The sequence below is a fragment of the Cyprinus carpio genome, chromosome B20 (assembly GCF_018340385.1).
Source record: "Cyprinus carpio isolate SPL01 chromosome B20, ASM1834038v1, whole genome shotgun sequence".
NCBI classification, from domain to species: Eukaryota; Metazoa; Chordata; class Actinopteri; order Cypriniformes; family Cyprinidae; genus Cyprinus; species Cyprinus carpio.
Window position 1 is genome coordinate 18,236,737 of NC_056616.1, and position 14,882 is coordinate 18,251,618.

Genomic DNA, 14,882 nt, shown 5'->3' on the forward strand with positions numbered 1-14,882 from the left:
AACTTGCATTCTTAACTATAAAGTGCATTTTTTACAGTAACATTTCATGAAATATATTTTCGATTTTAATCACATAAAAAGCCTCATTGTTATCAAAGCACTCAACTGATAGCAATTTGAGGGCATCCATTCTGATACAAAGGGAATTTATCGATTCTCTACTGATTAAATGTTCATTAAACCTGTGAGCGTTACAGCCTATAAATTGTGCTAGCGTTAGATACAAAAGAGTGAATGGCATGAGGGGAGAAATACAATTCTAAAGCAAGCTTTCAAAAACACCAGTTTCCTAAACCCGCCCAAGGCCTTGGGGAAGCACGGCTGGTGTCGTTTTGTAAATGGAAAACCCAAAGGATTTGCAGGAGAAGAAGCAACTGAAAGGAGTAGAGTTTTCACCTCAGTTGCTCAATCAAAAACAGCCTGAGAGTGATTGTGGGAGAAAACTTGCTTCACATTGTGCTTAATTTGGAGTGAATGTAATGCTTTAAATCTGGTGAGCAGTGATGACGTCAGCGGGACGTAACAGACATCAGCTAATGTTTCATTTCACGCTCTGTTTTCATTTAGGAGCCAGATGCTGTCTGCCTTTAGAATCACCAGATGTGCGTAAGCAAGTTTAAGTCCATAACACCTTCTTCTTCATGAAACACATTGTCATTCTGTTCTGAATTACAAAAATAAATAATGCTTCATGGAATATTTCTTTTCCCAGTTTTGAAAACTTTTAACTCCTGGGTAAAGCACCAGTCTGCAAATGTAACTAGTGTCAGAACACTCCTACTAAGTTAGTCACTATCAGTTTTGATTTGATTTCTGTATTTTAAGGCTAAGACCGTGTGGTTGCTTTTTCTAACGATTCAAAATGTCTTCAACCCCCTAGTCAAAGTGCAAGGCAATCTGGGACAAAAGAAAGAAAACCAAAATAAACACCTTTTCACTCCAGCAGGCATATTACAGCTGTGTGATGCATCACTGGCAATCAGAGCGGAGCACGGTAAGAGGTACAACGATATGCAGGAGTATCAGTTTTTCAAGATAACAGGCGACATAAATTGATACAGCTGATACAGTAATAAACTTTGATATGCCGCAACAGCCGAGTAAGTGATGCGTTGTTGAATATTGTGTGTTTAGAAGACTGGGAAGATTAAATGTGCTGTGAATATACAGTATTATATTAAGCGAATTATAAGGAGTGATCCTAAAACGTAACCTTGAAGAAAGAAACACATGAAACAGAGTTTTTTTTTTTTTTACAAACATAGTACATTTTTGCTAAAACCGTGACCAACTATTGGCCTAAAATCAAAATGTGCATGCTCTGAATATCCCCATATGGCAACATCATGCTTTTGGGGAATGACTCACCCAAGAGTACACATCTTTTCATATACATACTGTATGCTTTGCGAGATAAAGTATATTATATTAACAAACCTGCATGAAAGGACATTGCTTTGGCCAGGTGACATACTCTTGATTCTCAATGTGCTTCAATAAGCACTAAAAACTTTTCTTTTACAGTTTTTTTTTTCCTTTTCTCTAAATAAATCTCACACTTCCTGAAAAAGGGGGTTCAGAAACTGTCTTTAAACTTCATACAAAACCATACAATTCTCAGAAAAAAAGTGTGCTTCTTTCGACAGGCAGATGTTTCAGGCCAAAACTAGATGTTTCTATGGAAACATCTGTTGATAGGCCCACAATAACAGTCCTTGGAAGCAGATCAGTCATTTCTGAAAATGCCAAAAAGTTGAGATTATAAGACTGAAAGGTGGGACAAAATTCAGCAGCTGTTGTCCAAGTCTGTCCCTTCACCAGAAAAATTTGATCCATTTAGTCAAGTTCATAACAGCTCATGTTAGTATTATGACTGTCCTGAGCTGCTGGCTGTGACTAGCTGGGCTTCACTGAGAAGAATACGTATGTGATGGTCCTCCTTCAAGCCCGCTTCCCTCGCTTTCGCCTCGTTTAAGGACGCGAAACATGATCCAGCGTTGCCAAAGCCTGCAGCCAATAGAGCGGCAGAATCATGGGCATTCCAATCGACACCAAGCCAATCAGACACAGAGCTCACGTGAACAGGAGACACTGGCTTCCGACACATGTCAGTCAAACCTCCCGAGGGAATCTGTGGAGAAAAGGAAAACACAAGGGCTAAATCTCAGTGCTAATGCAGGAAAGTAAATAAGACTATTATGATCTCATTTGACTCACATGCATGTGCTAAATCAAATAATAGAATCTGCTAAAGTAACTCACAGCCATGCGGTGCTCCTTGCGGAGTTGTTTAACTCTGATCTGATCCAGACTGGACGCCACGTCCTTCACTGGCTGCTGAAAGTCCTCCGAGTACCTCTGTACTAAGAGTTGAGGAATACCACAGCGGCCGTGCTGAGAAACACAAGAGAAAAGAACAGATTAGCCAGGAAAACAAGATCTAGTGACGTTCACCACTTCATTTAATGCGATTGGAAAAACTTAACGCACAAATTCAGTCATCAAAATATAAAAATATGAGGAGAATTTTCCTTGCTAATGCTGTATTGTTTTAAGCTAAGCGGTGATCAGCGCCCAGCTAATGTGAGCGGCGCAACATTCGCCTCAGACTGTGGACTCTGAATAACAACAGACATGATCAGATTCATAAAGTTTATTTCATGTGGCTTTTTAATTGATTTTACGGTTGGTGGAGACCAAGCACACTTGGAAACGGAGTTTAACTCACAAACAAGCGAACTTTATGTGCCAATTATAGCATTACAAGAGCGAGTAAGGCTAAATTGTTTGTTTAATGTGAGATTCAGATCTCTAATGCTAACATCACACTGTGTGGCGTAATCCAAAGATGCAGTTTAATCATTTTCAGCCCTGTCTTTGTTAGCAAGCCAAATGGCCATCTTCTCTTAAACAGGACAATGTAGCTTCATAATAGTGCAAAACCAAGCAGTTTTTATTGTAGTTAGCTCAATACTCGGCCATCTTTGTGAAAAACAATCAACAATCCAAGTACAAAGTGACACAAGCAGAGCAATGTTTTGATAGCGCCCCAGAGCCAGAGAAATCAAACGATGAACCGCAAACAAGCTGCGAGAGGAAAAAACTATTTAATTTATATTACACGCACACACACACACACACACACATTAGCTTTAACTTGCAAAACAGCTTATTAACTGAAAGATTAATTTAAAATCTACTCAAAAGATTCAAACTATTCTTGTGCCCAATTTGGGGTACATCTGATAGGCTGTGGGTCCAGGCATAATAGGACCTGCCGCCAATAAAAAGCACTAAAAACTCCAGGCAGTCTGTGCAGTTCTGAAACCACAAACTGTTCCAGTGTTTTCATATTAAAGAGGGGACATTTCCACCTCTTATTCACCTTTTTAGTGTTGGATAATCTCAAAGAAGTGAGAGGAAATATACCAAGTATATATATCAAGAAGGTATACCAGACTCAAGATGCTCTGCTTTATAAATTACACAACAAGCGAGTCCTCCAATCCTTCACTTTGCCATGACTGAAAGGACTTTTTAAGGATACAGGATATGCAGCAATAGTTATGTTTGTGCTAAGTTTGTGCATTTAGCAATTAAAAATAGCCAGAGAGAAAAGAAGGTTCATTAATTGTACAGAGACTCCAACAGCATAGGTACTATAAGAACATATTCTTATATGGAAAACTGATGAGTGGAAATTAGTGTTTGGATGAGCACTGATTGAAATGTATGTTTCTTTCCATTTCTCTTGACATTTTCAAAAGAACTTCCAGCAGTAAATGGAAGGAAAAAAATACTCCCAGCCATGACTTTCCAGGGACAGTGGCATGGTTGAGTCAAGCCCCCTACTGTTAATCATTGTGCTTGTTTAGTCTGCTAACCTTTTTATTTATACTATAGTGCCACCACTTTTCCACTCCATTTTTTACCATATGATGCAATTTATGCAAACTTGAGGTCACGTGAACATGAAGTCCATTACTAGGCTATACTGAAGGGCTCCTGAAATCCCTAAAAAGTTTCTTCACTCCCCTGAAGAGTTGAGCTCCAACCACAATCAAAAAAACACCTGAGCAAAACTAATCAAGGTCTTTAGAATCACTAGAAAAAATCACAGGAAGGTTTTGCTTAATCAGACTTTGAGCTAAACTCTGCAGCGGCAGTAGGCTCTCTACGGCCAGATTTGAAGAACTCTGCCATATGGTGTAAACCATTCGCATTTCATGATTCCAAAAAAGTTCTCATAGGAGTTTATTTGGTGAGTGCTATGCCTCTACTACTAAATGATTGTGGTTGGCAACAGTGAATGAAGTGAAGTGAATCATGACTTACTTTATCAGAGTACGGATCTTCGGTGAGGTCAATGCCTTCACAAGCGCATCCTGTCCTCCAGCAGAGTCTCCAGGTCAGTCATTTTGGCATGGGAAGAGATCTTCCCTGCTAGAGGGCAACTTTAGCTCCGTCGCATCTGAGGACATGCTGATTCACGGCCCGTACCCCGTAAGCGCACAGCAGCATGGTGGACTCAGAGCTGCCGCAGATTCACCTGGTGATAATGGGCGTTGACGGGGAACTCTCGGAGGGAGTGGGGTGGGGTATAAATGGGTTTGGGGGAAGGGTTGGCGTATTTGGCACCGAACCAGACAGCACTAGCGGATGGGGATGCGCAGACCATTTCGGACAGACGTTCTTTGGACTTTTTTAGCAGGCACGGGAAATCGAGGTGGCACAGGTGGCTGGCTTTTAGGGTGAGTCCGGGAGCGGGGCTAGTTGGGGCAGAAACTGGTTGGACAGTTTGAGGTCTGAGCAGCAGGTAAGATAGGACCGACTGTGCTGAGACGGGAAGGTGTGTGGGAACCATAGGTCTCTGCAGTGAGCCCGTCTCTCCTTCCAGCCCTATCGCCAACTTCTGGTCCCAGTTTTGACTCGACAGGTTCGGCCTTTTACTTTCTTTTTGTTGCCTCTCTGGGACCTGCCTTTATCCTCACTGACTACTCTGCGCCCAAGTGTAATATCCCCCCAGAGAATGCTAGCGCGTTCAACAGACTCAGACACTCTTGGACGATCCGTGCCCACTACTCACAGCGTCGGCTGACCAGTTATGGCGGGAAGTCTTCCCTTCTTCTAGAGCCTTATTTGAGGGCCGAGGCTGGTCGCGAGACTGAAGCCCTTTATGTGCCGGGGCAGAAAGGTCTTTGGGAACGTTGCGTTCCTTCTTGGCCTGATGCTGAAGAGCGTTCAGTGGAGTGAGTCATGGGGAAGAGGGGGAAAGTCTGGAGACTTTAACACCCCCACAATCAAATCCAGATGAAAACCATGGCTTTGCGCGACACCTTGCGGCTCTTACTGAAACAGAGAGCCGTGCCCTTCACATAAACTTATTATCACCTATAATTCATTTCCTCAAAAGGCTTCAGATGGTACCTTATTTTATTTATTTATTTTATTGGTTCCTAAGAATAACTCTGAGACGTGAAAAAGATGCTGTCAGTAGAGCTAGTACTGAAGAAATTTGGTTCACAGGAGAGTGCAGCCTCTTTTACTTTAGTATTGATGCATGAATGCATGATTCATGCATTGTTGCAAGTATTGAAATATTTGTATAATATATATATATATAATATATATATATATATATATATATAATATATATATATATATATATATATATATATAGTACAATCTGAACGAATGTGATGAAAGCTATCAGAAAATAAATTGCAAACATTTGCACCTTTTGGTGAACGACAGCTTTTCACCAGGGGCAGTATCCCTCAAAGGTATTATTTATCACTACCCCTAAAGTGTGGATATTACTACCTTAAGGGTATATAGAGCATACAGTAACTGTACTAACAATACACCCTTCCAGGGTTACAAAAGGACATAAAAGTGTACCTTCGAGGGTACTACTCCATGTCACCATTTTTCCCCCAGATTAATTAGCATATTGTTTTAGGCACGTATATTAGTTATTGATGAATGTAACGAGTTAAATGTGGTTTAAAATGAATTTTGTCATGTTGTTTCAAAACTATTGTAAGGTCGCAACGCCCTAGTCCAACAGTTAGTAGGTTCCTACCGATCTGGAAACAACATGAAAGTACGTGAGTAAAAGATGCCATTTTCATTATCGTTGTTACAATGCAAAAGCAGAATGAGGATCTGTAACATAGTAAAGGTGCTTGAACAAGTTATGTTATTGAAGCGGCGGTAATGGTTACATGTTTAGCAGGTTCCCAGAGGGCACACTTTATTACATAGTTCAGTTCACCCACGAAATGTTTCCTTCCACTTTCAATGCATTGGTCTCACTACGTTGTTGTGAGTTTTTAGGGATTTACTTCAACGGGTTAGTTGGTTGGTGTGAGTGTGACGTGTGTGTGAAGACATTAAGTGAAAAAGCAAAACACAAGTCCAGATTATATTTATTTAGAAAGCATTAATTTTATGCCAATTTTCCACATCAAAAAGTTTACGTAATATGCGTAGCATAGAGTCACAGCCGCAACAGTCAAACTATTATACAGCCATACACCAGCCACCCCCCACGGTACAAGACTTTTACTATTATAAAAACACCAGTTAGAATAAATTAAAATGATAAAAGAGGTTATTTATATGCAGGAACCTTACCGCGGCACCCTATATATGCAAAATCCCACTTTTAACATGTCCATTGTTTGGACATAAATGTGTGTTGGCAGTGTGGTGAACAACCCTACAATGATAATAAAAACCCACCCACTTCTCATTTATAATCCCCTTTAAACCAAGTCGGTCTCACTAGGCCTGCAGTTTGATTCTCAATGCGTTGTGTGACGTCACATTTTATAGGGCATGGGCATGGGAGTTAGTTGACAGCTCTGCATTGCTAGAGTTCCGCCCTCAGTAGCCGTGTTTACACTGTCAGGCCAAAACCAGGTGTATGGGGGTGTGCTAGTGCGCTGACAGGGGCTTTCGCGGTTCCACTGTCACTTCCGGGATTGATTGTGCCTCGTCGGTGCTTCCTTGGGGCCAACGGCCCGGGTTTTTTGGACAGACTAAGGGAAAACCTTGGGCCAACTCGGGCCAGCTGGGGCTAGAGGAAAGGTTATGAACAAAGGTTCAAAGTTTCTCTACGTTTGGAGAGCATCTGTTTGTCATGGATCATTTCATAAAGTTAACAGCTATAACACCAGCATTAAAGACTTTCAAAATAATTTTAGTTCAAAACTCACTTTCAGACAGCGAGTGTTTGAAATAACTTGATCCGATGTGGATTATGATCACCACACAAAATAAGCGATGCAAAAGATGGCACGCTGGCCATTACGTTATCATAGTTAAACATAGTGACAGAAAATATGAAGCCGCTTGAAGAAATCTGACATCAGCTTGTCTTATTCTCCATCACAATAGTGTGTTTATTAGTAACATAGGTTTATCTGCCATAAGTCGTCTCGAGAGTTTAGCTCCGCGTATGTCATAAAAATATAATAATGTTTTTTTGTTCGGGAGCTTTTTTTTATAAAAATGTGATGTATGCCTATACTGTGACTACAAATAAACAGAAACAGACTCCACTTAAATAAGTAGGTAGGCTTTGTTCATACTGCTTTATTTCTGTGTGACGAATTTTCAATCCTGTAATTAATCATTATGATCAATGCATCACTTATTATTGATTTAAAAACAGTTTCAATGCTTTGGATTTAAATCTTTAACAAAGCATGCAAACACAAACGGCCCGCTTTTATCATGTTTGTTTTGTGATCAAGCTATTTCCAGTGGCTTATTTCTTATTAGTTTTTGATAACAGGGGAGGAGAGGAGAGGTAAAGAGTAAAGGAGGAGAAAAAGAGAAGGGAGAGAGGAAGAAGTCTCATTATGTAAGTGACATGATGGGGGAATAAATGGGGTTGCATACCGTTGTTCCTGAGAGGCGGTGTAAAGGGCAGGTTTTTAGTGAAGCGCAGTGGAGCTTCTGACCTGACAGTGAAAACGCAGATTGGTTGGAGTTTTGGGCTCGGTGCTACAGGTCCGAGGCTATTAGCTCGCCGCCCGGCTGTTTAAAGCACTGGCTCGCACTGGCCCGACAGTGGAAACGAATCGGCTAGTGGATTTTTCAAGGTAATGTCGCCTCAAAATCTACCTAAATACATGTATCACTCCAGGCTCTTATGTGAATGTCATATCGTTACAGTGCTTAGTGTTTTAAGGCCGGGACACACCAAGCCGACGGTCAGCCATTGGCCAACATTGGGCCGATGGCGAGCGACGGTCGGGCTAGTTTGTTTGGTGTGTTCCACTCGTTGGCTCTCTTTGGTGGCAGTTTGCCAAGATTAACATGTTGAATTAGCATCGGGGCTGTCGGAACGAGTGAGAGCTCTGATTGGATGTTCAGTTTAATGAACGAGGAGTCAGTGCCCAAGAAATAGTAGGGGGGGGGGGGGAGGAAGGAAGAGAGAAAGTGATGATATTCAAAATGGTAAATAAAAATTAGTTTGCCATTGGCTGTAGTCTGTGCGGTGTGTTTCGAGTGCAGCTTTTTGGCCCGACGCTGCGCGACATGAGGTGACAACCACCGTCCTTGGGTTTTTCCGTCGCCGCTAGTTTCTTTGAAAGTCAGCTTGGTGGTGTCCCGGCCTTCAACAAACCGTAACTCATCAGCGCCACACCTTGTGAGATTATTTCATTCACGAGATTCATTCAATAGCACGGTCACACACGGCTCAGTCAATTGATCAGCGTGGTGCAAGCTCTGTAGCATCGCGCGGTTTCATTCCACTTTCAGTGCGTTTGGATTCCCATATGTACGGCTAAACACCGGTTCTCTCGCTTTCAGTTATGTTACTTCTACCGGCTGTTTATGCTGTAGATATGCAATGCCGAGAGATGAATAAGCAGATGCCCTCTTCTGGAGATGGGGTGGGAATATGCAGCTCCCTCATTTTGCATTTAAAGCGATTACACTCCAAAACAGCTATTTTTTAGAGATTGTTTTTTTGATTTATCTGTTGGGAATTTTGGGCTGAAACTTCACAGACACAATCTGGGGACACTCAAGACCAATATTACATCTTGTAAAAAGGTTTCATAATCGGTGCCCTTTAAGATAAAAAGAAGATCATAAATGACAATGACATGTTTGAGAAATGATGCAAGCATCTGGAAATGACAGGAAAGAAGCATTCAAGGATGCATTTCAAGTATTTTTCCTGGGCCATCAGATATACTTTAACAGAATCAATGACTCAAACTCTAATGGTGACAAAGCAGTGCATGCTTTAATAGTGAATATAATAAACTCTGTACCGCTGCTCTTACAAAAAAAAATGAGTGGAAATATAATCGGCACAGATAAAATAATATCAAGAGAGATGAAAACAGAATGAAAAAACGCAAGCAGATCAGAATGCTACAGATCACAGAATGGATTTATTTTCCACTTTGGCAGACTGCACATATTTCTGATCCATCCTAAACAATCATACCCCCCCACACACACACAGACTCATACGCTGACCATACACAACAGGAGGAGGGGATCAGTCAGGGTTATAAGATGCCAGTAGGGAGGTTAAGAAGAACAACAAGAAGAGTGAAAACCTTAAACACTCAATTTCTTTGGAAAAGAGAATGAGATGTGATGCTTTCTCTTGAATAAAATCCTTTAAAAACAGTAGATTAGCTCCTACTTTTACACAATCTAGGTACAAATATCACCTTCCAAATGTATGCGATTCATCCACTACATTTTGTATATTTCTAAAGTCTTTTCTTTTTTAGGCACATAAGAACTTGTGCAATATGACCACAACAAACACCACACAAATATGGAGTGATATTTCTTGAAATGGCAAAGGGAGAGAGGAGGAGACTTTAAATGAATCTGCAGTTGGTTTTGCCATGGAGAACATTCTCAGTATCTTCCCTGGTTTTAAGTCCTGCTGTGAGCACAAGCCTTGTATTTGTTTCTCTGAGATTCTGTCTGTCTCTCTTTAGATTTTTCTGAGGCAGTGGATGGATTCTGATCAGTTAGCAACAGCAAGACTTGCTGCGGTTTTTGGAATTTTCGATTTCTAACAGAATGGAAGAAAGAAAGCCCGGAGCAGGAGGATGGATAAGAAAGTTAAAGGAATGATGGACAGAGCGCCTCTAGAAGCAGAGAAGCAGATAGAGAACAGGGCACAGCAGATGTGACAGACAGACAGGCTTGGGTTAAATCCAGATGTGATGACCAGGGTTCTCATTGGCTGTTAGGACACTGAGTCATGGCAGAGAGAGAGGCGTGGCCCAGAGGTGAGAGGATGATGTCATGGCGTGTTGCTACACTAGGCTGGACATGGTGTGATGCGGTTGGTATGGAGATGCTAGGACAACCAATCGCCTGGTTACCATTCTCTAGGTTTTCATTGCTTTCATAGCAACCAGAGTCCCGTGGGGAGTCGGCCATGAGGCCACGCCCCTCACAGAGGAGTTTCTCCTGAGAGCCAGAGAGGGCGGTGCGCTCCGGATCACTGCTGCCTAGAAACACACACACACTAAGTTAGGATCTGTATCCACTTAAACATTCTTTTATAAAATGTGATAAATGTATAAAGACACATTTAGTACATAGTGTATTTAGTGTATGTGGTGTACTTACTGTCATAATCCTGCAGTAGTTCTACAGCGGTCATCAGTACGGCACGGTGTTGAGGATCTTTGATGTTGAGCTCATCCAGATCTTCTTCTTCTAGTAGCTTAAATGTGTCCAGGTCCTCATACCCGTTAAACAGGAATGTAGGCATGTGCTCCTAAAATACATTACACATACATTCACAGATCACACACCCACTAGAGCAGAAGCACAGCTAAAAATACCCCACTCCACCCTGGAAGTTCATCTATGGTGGGATTTATGTGAGGGAATGTTTCCAAACTTCAGACTCTTTTGTGACGGTCAGCTTATCATTATAGTCCATTAACACACTACAAACAACACAATGGGGCTTAAAATTCGTCCATGGTGTCTATTGTGTGAAGCGTAAGGTCTGTAATGTGATGTTATTTAGAGATGCAGGAGCTCGTGGGAGGTCTGAAGGGTGTGTATGTCTCTGTCTTTAAATAAAAATTTTAACTGGCCATGGGGAAACAACTTCCTCGCCCCCTTTCTCAGAGTTAATCTGTTTAAACAAGAGCTGATTAATCTTTTTACACACAGCATCCACTTTTTCTATTTTCTCATCTCTCCCCACCCTGTTCTTACTTTTCTGACAGTAAAAGATGAAAGATGAGCCACACACACAGATTTACGCTAGATGATAATAGATAAACCAAATCAAATTTTAAAGCCATGTACATATCTCAAAAAAATGGCTGTGTGTGATCCCTGTCTCCACCTTCAGGTTGATTCTCTCCAGATTTACGAAGCTCCTCGACTGAGTTGGGTCTTTGGGCGGCCTGCCCTTCTCCTCCTCCGAACCTGACTCGTTTAGGCTTATCCTCCTTCTTCAGTCAGCACATCCACCATAGAGATGAACTTAAATGTGCCCACCTTGTTATTGAGCAGACCCTCCATGTGCCCATGGGCGGCTTATGATGATATCAATCATAATCTCCTCTCTTGAAAGAGACAAAGAATTGAATCAAAATCAAAATTGAAACTAATCTCAAAAACATATTTTCAAATATCTGCAAACTGAATTATAAATTGTCATGCTAGTTTTAATATCTCATATTATCCTTTCCAGCCTATTTAAATGGTTTTTACTCAAATTAATATTTTATTTACTTGTTAAGTAATCATGTAATAAGTTGGACCACTTCATGTTTTAATCACAGTGGGTTGTAAAGGTCTAAAATATTTTTTTTTTTAAAGTAGTATTAAACACAAAACTATTTTAAGTAATGTGTTCAGTACCTTAAGTTTGAGTGAGTCTGTATCATATGGACTCGGTGTGAAATCAGTGTGAACTCTAGCTCTTCCGCAGAAAGGGCCTCTGTACGGAGGCTCTTCATCATCACCATCCTCACTCCTCACACTCTCTCTGTTGCTGGCCGATGAGTCTGTGGTGCTCACTGTCTGTCCACCTGTGAGAGGACCAACACAATCATTACAAAAAGCACTGGATTCTTTCACAGGCAAAAATCATTAATCAAGAATCTGCCAAAAAAAAAAAAAAAAAAAAAAAGCGAAACATCTACATAATTTAAAGGCATCATTAATGTCCGTAGTACAAACATTCCCAATGTTTCAATGAAAGTGAAGTAGTGACAGATTATTTTCCTACATATTGAGATATATATCACAGTGAAATGTGGGACAGGGATACATCTATTCAACACCTATTAATTGGATGGAATGGAGGCCGATGCCTGAATGCAAACTTGCAGTCGAGTCGAGTGTAAAGAAAGAGGATTTTATGCACTAAATAATTGGAGAAGTCACCAAACAGTAGTCTATAGTTTCCAATGGACGGCTTATTTATATTTTGATTAAAAATTCCAAGGCTAAAATTAATTTTAAAAAAAAAAGAAACATACATTGCTGAAGTGTTCAAAATGAGAGATCAAAAAACATGCAGATATTGTGAATTTCCATTTCGTGCTGGCTTTAGCACAGTGTTAGGATAAGAACTAATATGAGGCAATAGCGCTGATTGCACACACACCACACAACACCACTTCACAAACACTTACTCATGGAGCTCTGCCCATCTGAGGGAGCTTTGCGCAGACTCTTCTACAGACCCGCCTGCCTGGGGAGTTTTGGGCTTCTCTAGATGAGTCTGTGTCTGGCTGAGGAAGATGAGGGACAACTGGGCGTTCCATCTGGACTAGACTATAAAAAGATAAAAAATGAGAGGAATTTAAAAGTATATTATGTTATTTATAAATGAAAAAAAGTAATAATATGGACAACAGGTGATGCATATATATATAAAGGCCACAAAAAGGGACAGCTGACAATGCAGCACTGCTGTGAGATTAATCCTTTACTTTTTAGCAAAGTAATTACACGAAGGCTGCCACTAGGTGGCACTCAACATAATTGATTACAGGAAGCGAGGACATGGTGTTGGCACAAAGTTCTCTTTTGCAACAGATGAGCTTAACACTGACTAACACACATCTGCTAAAAAGAGATGATTGTCATATCGATGTAAACTCTTGCCTCAGTTGTAACAAACCTAGTGAGCGGCTTAAAAAGGCAGCATTTTAAGACAAATATCATTTTCAACAGCATGTGAATACAGGCAGTGAGTGTATATTTGACACTGCCAGGGAGTATGGGTGTGGTTTATTTTGGAATCTGAGCTTGTATCCAAGCTCTAGGCTACATTAAGAGATGCTTTTGACCCTAGTTTGAAACACAGAAAGTGGGGCACACATGTGCTACTGTCCCTCTTGAGTAAAGGCCAGGGTCCTCACCTCCTGAACGTAGAGTGCTATATAGGCACATAACTCAGCACGCGCGTCGGTCAAAGCAAGACACATGGGCATTGTGTGTGTACCTGTTCAGAGAGAGACCCGGCATATTTCTTGGACATTGCGTTTCCTCCATAGTCTCTTTCACAGACTGTGACTTTCTTTCCTATAGAGATGACGGGACGTGGGTGGGAGACTTCACAGGTGCTCCTGTACAGAGCCTCCTGCCTCCTTTTGCCAGAGAGGAGAGAGAGAAATGAGAGCGATTAAGCACACCTGACAAGCCAGCTGATCAGACCAATTGGATCACAAACACTGCAGCTGCCATATGAGAGCTGAGATCGAGACCAGCAGCGATAGAAAGAGTGCATGTGTACTCAGCCACTAGGCTCAGTTGTGTTGACCACATGGGAGGGAACGATTAGTCAGGTCAAATCCTCCAAAAACTACACGTTCTCTGAAGAAAAAAGACAATTACCCTGTGAATGTCACGAGCAAATAATATATTTAGAGAGAGTCAATTAAAACAATTCACAAAGAGTCTCAATGATTCATGCTGCTCTTTATAATGGAACCCACACATTTTAAAATGACGAGCTGTCAAAAGAAATAGTTCATGGTATGACCTGATTTCCTATTTAAATCAAAATAAAATCTTTTAGCAGTCTGTTCAGCATTATGTAAATAAAACAATGCTTTTCTTGTAAAACCTTGATGAATGAACTGAAAATTGGTACTGAAAAAATAACGAGAAATAAAAAACAAATGTGAACAGATTTAAGGCAACATCTCACATCACTCAAATACAAGCGAATGCATTAAATTTAAATAAACTTGCTTTTCATTTTATGACATTTTGTTTGAATAAGAGATATCCGGTTCAAAATAAACAGAATACAGATCAAATGTTGTCGTACGAGACCGCTGTTGCATATTGCATGGAATAACATCATGCACTTTAAAAAGAAAAAAAAAATCTCAATAAAAGAGAGTAGCACATACAAAAATAAATAAATAAGCATTCATACACCTAGGCTGAAAGAGGCATTTCCAACCCAAAATGGATGGATGAAATACAGTTCACTGATGAAGATCACGGTCATGTTCACATTCACTATGAATGAAGACGGGGATCCGCAGACGACAGACTCTACCAAAGCTGCAGAAGGAACTCCATATTATTTATTTTCTTCTGCTACCACTCTCCATTGTCTTCAAGGACCGAGAGTTTCAATTAAAGCTCTGACACCATGACTGACTACAAAGAGAATAAGGAGAGATTTCAAGAACTGAAAGGAGAGAAAGCTCAGGATGGGGAAAGCTTAAGACCCTGAGGTATTGTGCGCATTCTATTTCTCTTCTACACCTTTCTTAGATTATAAAATTTTGACTCCATACTGCAGTAACAGAAGTCTACAGTAATAAGAATAACTGGTGGCTAACTGACAGTCTAAGGGTTTCTAGCTTTAATAATTACCCCCGAGA

The 14,882-nt window shown here is 40.7% G+C and overlaps 1 pseudogene; it reads right to left on the reverse strand.

Moving 5' to 3' along the window:
• Positions 1-1,641: 1,641 nt before the first annotated feature.
• Positions 1,642-14,882, reverse strand: part of LOC109050174 — a 220,867-nt pseudogene continuing 207,626 nt past the window's right edge.